The following is a 12474-nucleotide window of genomic DNA, read 5'->3' as shown; positions in this document are numbered from 1 at the left end:
TACAGTGACTCAGGGACCTACGCTCATTTTGTCTTTCTTCCACCAGTGTTTCTTACTCCTCCTCCTCTGCCTCCAATCAATGGAGAAAAAACTAGAGGATAGAGGGAGCACACCTGCTTCTTTAAAGCCTTGTCTCAAAAGGATATTCATCACTAGAATTGAGTCATGTGATCTAACTTTAGGGAGGCTGGCACAGGCAGTTCAGCTGTGTGCCCAAAATGAGAAAATGTACCTGTGGGAAGAAGAGGGACTAGCTAAGCATAGCTTGCAGTTGTTTAAATTTGGTCACATTTTGAACACTTGAGTGAGTTCTCATTGCGCTCTAGTTGTGCTGGAAATGAGCGAAAAATAAAATTCATGTCTCAATGAATAAAGATTCACTTCAAATTGGTGACATAAAAACAAGTAGGGAGCCCTTGGGTGGCTCAGTCAATTAAGTACCCGACTCTTGATTTCGGCTCAGGTCATGATCTCACAGTTCCTGGGATAGAGCCCTGCGTCTAGCTCTGTGCCAACAGCATGGAGTCAGTTTGAGATTCCCTCTCTCTGCCCTGCTCCCCTACTGGTGCTCTCTCTCTCTCAAAATAAATAAATAAGTGTTTTAAAAAAATAGAATATCTGGGTCAAATGACATACAAAATTCTGAAGTTTTTCATTAAATAGCATGAAATACCATTAAATTGACCTTGAGAAATCATCCAGTTTATTCACTCACCTCCATGCCATCATCTACAGCATTGCTAACACTGTACACGGTATTAACATCTTAAAGCTTTCGTATATAGAAGTATTCAAACAATAGAGAAAAGATGAGTGAGCTATATATATATATATATATAGCTATATATATATAAATCACCAGAGGTAATCACCACTAATCTTTTGTTGACTGTTTTTTCATATAACTCTATACAGATATAGTCCACAAAAAAAGATGACACTTGTTTTAAAAATTGTGAATATTCCTCTTCTCTTGTTCTGTTTCTTTTTGTGTTGTTTTGTTTGTTTCTTTAGCTCCTCCCTCCCTTTTCCCTTCCTTCTTTCTTCCCTCCCTGCATTCCAGGGTCTCATGCTTTCCTGTTGATGGCCCTAATTGCATTACTTTACTCAGGCCTGACTTGAGAAGGAACTACAGCATGATAATTGAAAACATGGACCCTAGAGCCACACTGATTTGGTCTGAATTTCACTTTGTCTATGTATTTGCTGTTATGACCTATCTTTGTCTCAGTTTCCTTACCTGTAAAATGGGATAATGATAGTACCTACCTCATTAAGCACTATTAATTCCTGTGAGGATTAAAGGAGTTAACCCATGCAGTGTCTTGGAACAGACATGTGGTATGTAGTATAATGATTTGCTATTATTAATCTATCATATGTTATGAATATTTTCTCCTGCCTATTTGTCTTCTGGTTTTATTTATGGTACTGTTTTCCATACAGACTTTGAAATGTTTTTATGCAGTAAAACATGTCTAACCTTTCCTTTGTAGCTTCTGTATTTCCAGATGTGTCTTATGAGGTCTATCTCCTTAATTTCTTTCATGTCATCCATGTCACATATATGTTTTTCTAATTTATGTTTTCTTTCGATTGAGAGTAAAGTTTTTGGTGATTGTTTGGCTAAAGTAAAAGTTATCATTCTTTTTCATCAAATTTTCTACATTGGTTTTGCTTAGAAAAGGCTTTGCTATCCATTTACAGTTTATTAATCAAGAATTGATACAGGTAGAGAGAGAATTTTTTTCTAATTGTTTGCTAGCTATCCAACACCATTTATTCTTTTCTATGGTCTGATTAAAGAGATCCATTGAGGATTGGTATGTGCCACACTGAAGCTTGACTGGACTGAAGCCACGCCCCTTCTTTTGTTATAAAGCCACTTAAGAGAAAGAGGTCTGTGTGTACAGTCAACTCTTAATTACCATTTCATACATATGCAACTTAGGAGATCAGTAAAAAACAAGCAAAAAAACAAACCAAAAAACAAAAACAAAACACTGAAAAACAAATCTCAGCCTGGGCTCCACACGCTGCTTTCCTTCGGGCTTCGCTCAGAAATGACAGCTAACATTACCTTAGTCAGCTTGGAAGACTTTTTTTTTTTTTTTTTTTTTTTTTTTTTTTAAGGCATATAAACAGGGGTGCCTGGGTGGCTCAGTCAGTTAAGTGTGAGACTTTGTCTCAGGTCATGATCTCTCTGCTCATGGGTTCGAGCTCTGCATTGGGCTCTGTGCTGACAGCTCAGAGCCTGGAGCCTGCTTCAGATTCTATGTATCCCTCTCTCTGCCCCTCCCCTGCTCTCTCTCACTTTCTGTCTCTCTCAAAATTAAGTAAACATTACAAAAAATAAAAATAAAAGTATATAAACATCTTACAAAGCTAATTACAAGTGACTCTTGAAATTTCCACTATCTAGTTATCTATGCATCATGCTCTTGAACGATTACAAGTAATGGAAAGCTACATAGTATATTTGAAAAAAAATGAAATCCACATGTTTTTTCTCTGAATCAGGGACTCTGATATGATTTTATAGAATAGGAATCAGAAGACAAAGGGAATTAAAGGAAGTTTGGCAGAGGTAAGTCATCCAGGGTAGGCAAAAGATTTTTGACTTAGCAATTTAGGATTAGTCAATCAACAGCTCACAAAACTTTTTCCCACAAAATTTTTTCTTGCCATGGAGGGCTTGAGCCTGAGCATTCTATGAGTGAGGAGCTTAAAGAACCTCAGATGCCACCATGTCTTTTTTTAATTCAAAAAATCTTGTTAACAGAGCTAAAGACCTAGCACTTTAATACTTAATTCTTAAAAAATATGGCACAGTGATGGTGTGTGCCAATGCTCCTCAGACTCTATGGTAAAAACCCACTTTTTTTTCTAATCTGCAAAGGAACATTTTTGAAAATAAAAAAATGAATTACTAGAAAAATTAAATGAAAATGAAAAGTATATACAAAAATAGAAGCCAAATTTTTTATTAGATTTAACAGATATAAAATTACTATGCCAAATTGCTATAGAAGTTTCTAAATGCTAACTTTAATTTCTGTGCTTATTTCATTGCAGACTAGTAATAGTTTTTGGATTTGTATGGGCCCATGTATCTGCCCCATCCCACTTCTGGCCCCTAAATGAATACATTTTTCAAAGCCAAAGACTCCTACATCTGCAAAGGGTAAAGAGAGGACCAATACACAAAATTGAGCTGTTATCTATGAAACTGCAGCAAATGTTAGGACCTCTTCATTTCTGTGATTTGGTTAAAGTTCCCAAAGTATGTCCTTTGGCCTAATATTTAGTTCTAAACTGCTAAGTCATGATCCATTTGGAATCTCTGATTTTGTAAGTAATGTTCAAATCCTAAAGGTTGCATAGCATATTCTGCTTTCCAAATGTAATTTTTTCAGTGTTTGTTTTCCATACTTAAGGATCTGTTGGTTTTGTTTTGTTCTGTTTTAATCAATGCCTATGAATTTAGTGCTACATGGAATGGGGCTCCTGATAGCACAGAACGTCACATTCTGGTTTTACTCCAAATAAGGATCTCCAGAATCGATGTCTCCTTATACTGGGAACTCTTGGCCTTTCTTTCAGGCACTGGCTCTGCCTTTCTCTTCAACATTGAAAGGACCCGTTGCATCCAAATAGGAGCATTCATGGGATTTTATGGATTTCCTTTCCTCTACTTCTACAACTCCTCTTACACGTCTAGCACTTCTCGCATCCTGTGTTTTGCTTGTGATACACCATCCAGTGCAGCTAGACTGGAAGAGTGTACTAATAACCCCAATTTGTTGGACCATAAGGAAATCCATTCCATGATGGTGCTTTCTCTCTGAAAAATGTGAATTTAATCTCCCAGAGTGAAAAAAAAATGATTTTTATGCAGTTTACTTAAGCAGCATGATATCTCCATTTTACTGTTTATACCAGGTAGAAATTTTCTTTAGCAGTACTGCTTCATGCAAAAGAATATTGGTCTTTAGAATACCTTTAAACCTTTCTAGATATGAGAACAAAAATTAAACCATTTATTCACCTTCCACAGTACAATTCTTTCAGTGACTTTTGATCAGCGTGTGTTTAGAAAAAGTCAGTTTGTGGTGAATAGAGGGGGTACAAGAAATAAGCAAAATTTTAGTGTCAATTTCCCAGTGAAATGTCATTGCATAATGTTAATTTTATCACAATCTATCTTAGCCCATTGACCTTAACTGACAGCTTTATCTTAGCATTAACACAGTAGCTGACCTCTTTTTTGTTGTTGTTGTTAATTGCCATCTTCTTTCACCCCTTAAATTTGCTATATTATCATTTTAAGAAAGAAAAATCTGCTAATGTAAAGATTCACATTCACCAAACAGACACAACTCTGAAAATATTTATACACCAATTAAAACATATACTATTAATGGTTATATATATTAATTAGCAATTATAAATGAGGATAATTTATAAACAGGGATAATTTCTAGCTCCATTCTAGATATGTTTTTCATTCCCTGGAAAGATGAAGTCCATTAATAGTCTTAAAAGTCTCTGAATCTGCTTCAGAGAGAGAAAAGGCCTATCACAGTTTCAAAAAAAAACAAAAACAAAAGGGGGACTGAATATCCAGAAACCAGGCACTTGCCTCAGGGACAGGGAGAGAAGGTGAGACCACAATGGGTTAGTCACAGATCCCAGAGCTACTAATGACTAAAATTTGGAAAGGCTTAAGGCAAATCAGACAGATTTCATGTCCAATGATTCAGGCATCCTCCTCTTGTCCAGGACTTGACTTACCACTTCCATTCTGGATCCTATCTCTTCCTCCTTTGGGACCTTATTCCACTTGTCCTGGACTATGGCTACATAAAAATTAAGCCTAGGGAGCTTCATTCACCACATTCTTTTATCTTGTTCATACAAAGTTGAGAATACTTCTAAATCATTTCTAACTAATCTGCAGATCTCTGATACCTGGCATTACACAAATGAAAACCAACTTCTGACATTCATTAGGCTAATTAGCAAAACCTCTGGTGTTAGAGGTAAAAAAGAGCTAAGGCATCTGTAACTGTCTCTGAAGTTTGCTACCAATAACCACCATAGGAGTATGTATTTCCAATTGCCATAACTGCCTGCCCTAGGATCTGGGTGAAAACAGACTAAAACACATATTTGCACACATCATGTCTGCTGAAGGATTTTAAAGTAAATCACCGACCACATTGTTCCTTTAAAAAGTCAAGCTACTGGAAACAGGACTATATTTAGCATATCCTCTTGGTCTCCTATTCATTCTTCTTTTAAAATTTATTTTAAAGAGAGAGCTGAGTGGGGGAGGCAGAGGGAGAGAGGGAGAGGGAGTGGGAGAGAGAGAGAGAATGAGTATCTTAGGGCTAGATCCCATGACCCTGGGATTATAACCTGAGCTAAAATCAAGAGTCAGACACTTAACCCATTGAGCCACCCAGGCACGCCATTTTCTATTCATTCTTACCCCATAGCTATCCAGCTCCCATCCTTAACATTATATTAAAACTGTTCCTGCCAAGGTTGTTTACCACCAAGATGCTAAATCCAATGTGGTGTGCTAGGTCCAAGCCCAGTTCCTGAAATGTAGTTTTAAAGCATCAATATTCAGTTCTATAATTTTAGGAGTTAAACATGTCTCAATCCTATTTTCCCCCTTGCCATATACTCTGAATGTTTTAAATACACTTCTGAAAAAATGTGATTCAGGAGTGAGATAGGAGAGTCAGGAAAAGTAATTAAGTGGAATAGGACATGTTTGTTATTCAGTAAATGAATTCCCACCTCCATGAAATGGTAAATTAAAATTTAAAAAGTTTATTTCATTAAGTCCCCAAGCTCTCCTGAAAATGCTCAGCCTGAGAGCTGAAATGTGTACAAATATCTGAATGATATTTTTGATAACTAAATGCCTTTGGAAAAAAGCACAGCTAGTAAAGATTCTCTCATGGACAAGTTAGGTCCCACATTTTTCTAGCAAAATTAGTAGTCTACTAATTGCTGACAAGACTCCTTTTTTGTATTAAATATACACTATTTCCCTGTACATATCAGTTTTAACTTCTCTTCAAAGACTCCAGACTAAATAAAGGAATTAGAAGTAGATTAAATGTTCACAGGGGCATTTTTAGACATGCAATGGTTATATTAAAATATATCCTGTTCTGAAGCTGCCTGAATCTTAATTCAATACAAACAGGAAATGCATGTTTTCCACTCAGTGTATTTAAAAAATGTGCTTTCCCTCCCACAGAATGGAATGTTGGGTGTGCCTTTATTTTCATTCAAGTGGGTAATATATATGTGCATAAAATGTGGGAGATGCCACTAGTAATAACTGAAAATTTAGCTTGAGAAAAGATTCAACTGCAGAAAAATAAGAACAGATTCAAAATGGGTTTGAGGCAGGGCCAAATCATGAGTAGAAAAACACGTTAAAAAAAATCCTTCTCTGATTTTTTTCAGACTCTAAGAATTTGGATAGCTCCTCTGATTATCTTTTAAACAGCCCCATCATTCCCAGCTAGCCATATGAGTAAAAGTCATCCTTTAGAAGGGAGAAACATTTAGATTCTAATTCAACTAACGGTTAGGGTGCACCTGATAAGTTCCAGATATAATGGTTGGTGCTTTCTCAAAGAGTAACATACTACTGTGTACTGTTATGTAGTTTACTTGTGTTCAAAATATAATCTCAGGGAGGGAAGAGAGAAAATGTGTAAGTACAGATAAATTTTTTTCTTTTAATCGTATATGTATTGTATAATTATGTATAGTTATGTATATCTATATGTATATAAACTATATGTATATCTATAAATAGTTATGTATATATTCATTTAACAATTCCAGTGATTCGCCCATCATTTTAATGAACACGTAAATGCTCCTACAGAGATTATGTCTGTAATAGGCTTAGTATAGATGAGTCCTTCTACCTTGGCTACTCAGTTCCCAAATAACTCTCATAGTTGATCATCTCACGATGGACAAGGTGATCCTGGTTTTAAAGAAAAACATTTTGGGGGCTCAGTCGGTTAAGTGTCCCACTTCGGCTCAGGTCAGGATCTTGCAGTTTGTGAGTTCGAGCCCCGCATCGGGCTCTGTGCTGACAGCTCAGAGCCTGGAGCCTGTTTCAGTTTCTGTGTCTCCCTCTCTCTGCCCCTTCCCCGCTCATGCTCTGTCTCTCAAAAATGAATAAAGGTTAAAAAAAATTTTTTTAAAGAAAAACATTTTGTCATGTAAAATAATGCCTCAACACCAGCCAAATTCCCCTCATATTCTTTACTAAAGAATTAGTAATTACTAAAGAATTAGTGAAGATGGCAGAGTGGGAGGATCCCGAGCCTACCTTGTCCAACAGACACATGGAGAGAACAGTTACAACTATAAAAAGAACTTTTAGAATGACCTGAAGACTGGCAGAATGGACTTTCCACAGCTAATCACAGAGAGAAGCCTACATCGAAAAGGGAAGGAGGGGCAGAGATAGAGTTGGGAACCAAATCCCCAGCATGATTAGCCAAAAATGGGAGAAATATTACAAGCATAAAAAAGTGAGAGGGTCACATCCCACAGTGGGCACCCCTGGCACTGAGGATCTGCACTGGGAAGATTAGTCCACATAATATCTGGCTTTGAAAACCAACAGGATTTAACTCTTAGAGCTTTAAAGTCAGATGCTTAACTCTGGGAGAGCTAGAGAGTTCTAGGAAATGGAGTCTCTACCCTTAAAGATCCAGCATACTAAATAACTCACTGGAGACCCATTAGAGAAGCAATAGTTGGAAAAGCACCTGGGGTGTACATGGAAGATTTACTGACTAATCCTAGAATTCACCAGAGCACAGGGATTGGCAGGAGATTTCTCCTGGAACAAAAATGCTTGCAGGTGCCACCTCTCTTCCCCTCCTCCAGCCTAGATAGCCAGTAGCTTGTGAGAGGGAATGTTAACACTATCCATTTATTTTACTCTAACACACCTATCCCATCCAAGCAGGCTGCCTCAGCAGGCATGCTTCCAAGGCAAGTCCTGCCCCACGACACCTGGCAGGCAGACCTAGTCATTCCAAAGTGACTCCTGCCCTGAGGAAGGGAGGAGATAAGGCCACACACCATTGCACCCACATTTCCTGCAGCTGAGCCCCTTAGCTGGCTGCACAAGGAGCCTGCCCCGCCCTTTGATGCACCTGCAACTATTGCAGAGGGGTAACTGCAATTAGCTAGGGTGACAGCCAGCCCACCCACAACTGAGCCTATGGACACTATAGACAGACCTCTCAACAGTGCAGGGAGCAAACCCTGCTTGTACACTCATAGCAGGCCAAGTGGGTGATTGCAACCAGCTGGGCTGAAGGCAATCATGGCTCAGCCACAACAGGAGGGCAAGCAGTCCCCACAGGGAAAACCCCTAGAGCAGCTGGTTCTGGTGACCAGGTGGGGGGCGGGGAGGGGGATTATACACAGCACCTCTTTTAACAATGCCATTACTTTCAAGACCAGAAGATGTAGCTGACATACCTAATACATAGAAACAAATGCAGAGCATTAGTCAAAATGAGGAGAAGGAGGAATATGTCCCAAGTGAAAGAACAAGACAAAACCACAGAAAAATATCTAAATGAAACATAGATAAGCAATATGCTTGATAAAGAGTTCAAAGTAATGGTCATAAAGATATTCACTGGACTTGAGAAAAGAGTGGATAAACTCCATGAAAACTTCAACAAAAAGATAGAAAACATAAAAACCAGTCAGAGTGGAGAATTCAATAACTGAAGTACAAACTACTCTAGAGGAAATCAGCAGTAGATAAAATTGCAGAAGAATCAGTAATCTAGAAGACAGAAAGTAACAAAGTTGAATAGTAAAAAAAAAAAAGAATTGAAAAAGATGAGAATAAGCTAAGGGAACTCTGACATCACCAAGCATAATAACATTCATATTATAGGGGATTCTAGTAGAAAAGAAGAAGGCAGAAGACTTTGAAGACATCATAGCTGAAAACTTCCCTAATCTGGAGAAAGACACAGACATCCAGATCTAGGAAGCACAAAGAACTCCTAACAAGATGAACCTAAGAGGTCCACATCAAGACACACAATAATTAAAATGGCAAAAAGTAATGATAGAGAATTTTAAAAACAGCAAGGGGAAATAACACAGTTACATATGAGGGAAACATATAGATATCAGCTGATTTTTCATCACAAACTTTGCAGGTCCAAAGGGAGTGACATGATACAGCCAAAGTGATGAATGGGAAAGACCTAAACCAGTAATATTTTACCCAGCAAGGTTGTCATCCAGTAAGGTTTCCATTCAGAAGGAGATAAAAAGAGTTTCCCAGACAAACAAAAGTTAAAGGAATTCATTATCACTAAACCAGCCCTACAAGAAATGTTAAAGGGAATTCTTTAACTGGAAAGAAAAGCCAGTCAGTCACCCTATGTCTTTTGATTGGACTCATTAGTCTATTTACATTTAGAGTAATTATTGACAGATACATACTAATTAGTATTTTTGTTTGTTTTCTGGTTGCTTTTATAATTCTTCTATGTTCCTTCTTCTTAAAGGGCCATCAACTTAATACAGACTACTATATTCTTAGGATGTTTTAAATGAACCTTATAGTAACCACAAACCAAAACCTATAATAGATACACAAAAATAAAGCCAAAAATAGCAGTAAAGAAAGTCACTCACACGGAAAGAGTAAAAGAAGAAAAGAACAGAGGAATGAGTGGATAAAAAACAAGACCCATCTATATGCTGCTTACTAGAGACTGACTTCAGACCTAAAGACACATACAGACTGAAAGTGATGGTAAAACATATACCATGCCAATTGACATGAAAAAAAAATTAAATCCAGGCTGGCATTACTTATACTGGGCAAAATAGACTTTACTTTTTTTCTTTCATAATTGAGTTTTTATTGGTTGTTCTGAGGATCAATATAGATATTTCAATTTGTACACAATTCTTAACCTATATACCAAAAATCTAAAAAATCATGTAATTGTGATTCTTTTCTAAAAGTTATTCCAGTGAACTTCTAGTTTAAAATTTGGATACAAATTTTTCTTAACAGTATATCAAGTACCAATACCTTCAAATGTTGATATGCTGTAACATTGTTAAGTCCTATTAATTCACAATTTAATACCATATACAGTACATACTCAAATTTTCAATCTTGCACAGCACGTTCACAAATTTACTAGGAAAACTTGACTACTATTACCAAGATGTTACAGAGTGCACAAAATTCTGACGTGAAGAACCAAGATCAAGGAATAGTTTTCTTTAGGCAACAATTCTACCAAAAATAACATGGGAATAAAAGTAATTTAAAATGTTCAAGACATATTAAATGCATGACTGACTCCAAATCACCATTTGCTTGGTATTATATGATACAAAATCTACCTCATCTATGGAATGTTTATCTGACACCCAAGATAGTCAAAGCGTCCCATATTCAATACCCCACTATTTTCTGGTTGTACCTAAAAATAAACAACAAGCAAATGATTTCACCTCTCAATAAAAGCTTTTACACTTAAAAAATGGGATGAGGTGGGATTCTCTCCTTCTTAAAAATGTTTCTAGAGCTACTAAAAAACTTGCATTTACAAAATAGTTGATAAAAATATTCCTGTGGGTTGTACAAGAAGGAGGACAGTGACCACTGATAAGACATGTTATTTGATATTAATCAGACTTGGCTTCTTTCTTTCCTGCTTCACCAGAGGCTGGACTCTCCTCATTTTTAGTTTCTCCATTTTCTGCAGGTAAGTCTTCTTTTGTTTCCTGGTTAGCCACTCCAGCCTGTTTTCCTCCAGCCTATTTGCTCCCCTTTTCCCTTTTGTTTGCACTTTTTTGTTTGAGGAGTTATCCTTTCCTGTTACCTTTTTTGGCTTCATTTCCACTTTTGCAGGAGCAGATTTAACTAACAACCTTGCTGACCTCCCCTTAGGCTCCTCCTTCCACCACTTCCTTGGCAGAACTGACCTTACTTTTGGGCTTCATGGAAGTGGGGCAGGTTTGTACCAGGTGCCTATGTGCCATGGTGAAACAAGAGCCTTCACGAAGCTGGGCTGCTTCACTGTTGCCACTACTGCTGCTGCCCAAGCTCCAAAAGAGACTTTAAACAAAGACTGTAGCAAGAGGCAAAGAAGGGCACCACACAATGATAAAGGGATCAATCCAACAAGAGGATATAACAATTGTAAATATCTATGAACCCAACATAGGCACACTTTAATACATAAAACAAATATTAACAGACATAAGGGAGAAAGCGACAGTAATACGATAATAGTATGGGACATTAACACACTCTTACATCAATGGATAGATCATCCAGACAGAAAATCAATAAGGAAACCGTTATTTGAACCACATATTAGACCAGATGGGCATAACAGATTATACAGAATATTCCATCCCAAAATATCAGTATACACATTTTTTTTTTCAAGTACACATGGAGCATTTTTCAGGATAAATCACATGTTAGGCCACAAAACAAGTCTCAATAAATTCAAGAAAACTAAAATCTTATCAAGCATTTTTTTCTGACAACAGTGTTAACCTAGAAATCAATTACAAGAAAAAAAACATGAAAAAATGCACACACACAAAGGCCAAACAGACGCTACTAAACAACCAATGAGTCAACAAAGAAATCAAGAGAAAAATTTTAAAAACACATGGAAATAAATGAAAATGAAAACATAATGGTCCAAAATCTTTGGGATGCAACCAAAGCAGCTCTTCTAAGAAGGGAAGTTTATAGCAATGCAGATCTTCCTCAAGAAATATCTCAAACAACCTAAGCTTACACCTAAAGGAGGTAGAAAAAAGAGGGACAAAGCCCAAAGCCAGTAGAAGGAAATAAGATGAGTGAAGAAATAAATAAAATAGAGACTAAAAAAAAACAATGGAAAAGATCAATAAAATTAAAAGCTGGTTCTTTGAAAAGATAAACAAAATTGATAAATCTTTAGCCAGACCCATCAAGAAAAAGAGAACTCAAAATCAGAAATGAAGGAAGAGAAATAACAACTAATACCACAGAAATATAAAGAATTATAGGAGAATATTATGAAAAATTATATGCCAACTAATTGGAAAGCTAGGAGAAATTAATAAATTCCTAGAAACATACAACCTTCCAAAACCGAATAAGAAATGGAAAATTTGAACAGACCAATTACTAGTAGTAACACTGAATTCATAATAAAAAAAAACCCCAACAACCAAAAGTCCAGAATCAGAAGGAATCACAGGTGAATTCTACCAAACTTTTTTATTAAGTTTATTTATTTATCTTGAGAGAGAGAGCATGTGAGCCGGGGAGGGGGCGGGGCAAAGACAGAGTGTGTGAGCAGGGGAGGGTGGGGGGGGGGGGGGGGAGAGAGAGAGAGAGAGAGAGAGAGA

At 37.0% G+C, this 12474-nt stretch overlaps 1 pseudogene; it reads right to left on the bottom strand.

The window, feature by feature from the left end:
- Positions 1–10572: 10572 nt before the first annotated feature.
- LOC125939094 (non-histone chromosomal protein HMG-14-like) lies at positions 10573–11100 on the bottom strand (annotated as a pseudogene).
- Positions 11101–12474: the final 1374 nt, after the last annotated feature.

This window comes from Panthera uncia (assembly GCF_023721935.1).
Source record: "Panthera uncia isolate 11264 chromosome B2 unlocalized genomic scaffold, Puncia_PCG_1.0 HiC_scaffold_24, whole genome shotgun sequence".
NCBI lineage: Eukaryota > Metazoa > Chordata > Mammalia > Carnivora > Felidae > Panthera > Panthera uncia.
The sequence above is the reverse complement of the archived record's forward strand: the minus strand, read 5'-3'. Positions and strand labels throughout refer to the sequence as shown.